We start from the raw sequence: 2102 nt of genomic DNA on the forward strand, positions 1-2102 counted from the left end.
TCATTTGAAGGTTTAATTGCCTCTTGAGTCGATTCGGGAAGAGTTACATCGATTATCAAGTCATCAATGGCCTCTACTTCAAATGTCGACTTCGGTCTCGATTGATGCCCGTCAACAAGCCTCCTTTCTTCAATGGAGCTAACTATGCCTATTGGTAGAATAGGATGATGTATTTCATTCAAGCAAGTGACATAGGAACATGGAATGTTGTAGAAGATTGATATATCAAGCCTCTCACCATCCAAGATTGTGGAGTGAACGAGAGACAAGAATGTTCCAGCTCAACTCCAAAGCCATCCATATCATATTTTGTGCTCTTGGATCAGATGAATATGGAAGAGTTTCATCTTGTACAACCGCCAAAGAAATATGGGATAAACTACAAGTCACTCATGAAGGCACCGACGAGGTAAAAAATCTAAAATTAGTCTTCTAATACATAGCTATGAAAATTTCAGGATGAAACCAAATGAAGATATCAAAGCTATGACGGATAGATTCTCAATGATTGTCAATGGTCTCAAATCATATGGAGAGATCATTCCAAACGAAAAGTTTGTGAGGAAGTTAGTTTACTCACGTCAAAAATCATGGCAATCCAAGAAGACTGCAATCATCGAGGCTAAGAACCTAAAGTCTTTAACTCTTGAAGAGATAATCGGTTCTCTCTCACTCATGAAATGATGCTTGAAGATGAGGTGGACCTTGATAAGATTGACGAGATACCAAAGGAGAAGGAGAAGAAGAAAAACATTGGAGTTTCTCTCAAATCCACAAAAGATGAGAGTGATTCAGATGAAGATGACGATGACGATGAAATGGCATTGTTTTCTAAATAGTTCAGAAAAATGACGAGACCTTACTAGGAAGAAAATTCAAACGAAATGAAGGGTCAATCCACGATTTCAACTATGATTGTCCACAATTGAAAAGAAAGGGTCAATCAAAGAATAATCACAAGGCTCATATGGCTACATGGAGCGATGAAGAGGGTTCGATGAAGAGGAACAAGAAGTAGCAAACTTGTGCTTGATGGCATTCGGGGAAGATTCTAAGGTAACCTCTAACTCATCTGAATTAGATGATTTATCTTATGATGAGTTATTAGAAGAATATAATGGGTTGGCTTCGGATTATGAGAATTTTTTTTTAAAATATAAAAATGATGTCTCAAAATTGAAAAATGAAAATAAGCTCATATCCAAGACCAACAATGATTTTGAAAGTAAAATCAAAGATTTGCAAATCAAACTATAAGAGTTTGAAAAGAAAAATTTGGATTTGCAAAATTTACTTTCAAAGGTCAATGATGATCATCAAAAGAAAATTGATGATCTTAAAGCTTCTTTTGATAAAGTTGGAACAAAACGTTTTGAAAATGGAGAAAATTCAAAATCCAACTTTGTTAGAAAAAGTTTTAAAAACTACAATCATAGAGGCCCCTGAAGAACCTCTAATGGAAAAATCACTAGAAGTATATGGGTTCCTAAAGGACTCATTACTACTAAAGATAAAGATATCCTACACAAATGGATACCTAAGGGGACTAGAATTTTGGAAACTAATGAATATGGACCCAAAAGAATTTGGGTACCAAAAATTAGAAATTAATCTATGTCTGTAGGAAAAGGAGAATTGCTACAACGCACGAGAAAAAAATTCAAACTCATGGTACCTTGATAGTGGATGCTCAAGACACATGATCGGGGACGAAAGCCGGTTCATAGAGCTTAACGCCAAAAATAGAGGAGAAGTGACTTTTGGTGATAATTCAAAAGGTCACATTGAAGGTATAGGTACAATAGGTAATACATCTTCCATACAAATTAAAAATGTTTTATATGTGAATGGGTTAAAGCATAATCTTTTGAGTATTAGTCAATTATGTGATAAATGATTCAATGTCATATTTGAAACTAATGGTTGTAAAGTCATTGACATTGCATCTAATCGGATTATGCTTGTTGGTCATAGAATAGGAAACATTTACATGGTGTATTTAGACTCTATTGATATGACTAATTTATTCCTAGTTGCTAAGGATGAGCATGATAGTTGGTTATGGCATAGGAGACTAGGACATGCCAGTATGAGCATTTTGC

The sequence above is a fragment of the Hibiscus syriacus genome, unplaced genomic scaffold (genome assembly GCF_006381635.1).
Source record: "Hibiscus syriacus cultivar Baekdansim isolate YM2019G1 unplaced genomic scaffold, ASM638163v2 tig00110733_pilon, whole genome shotgun sequence".
NCBI classification, from domain to species: Eukaryota; Viridiplantae; Streptophyta; class Magnoliopsida; order Malvales; family Malvaceae; genus Hibiscus; species Hibiscus syriacus.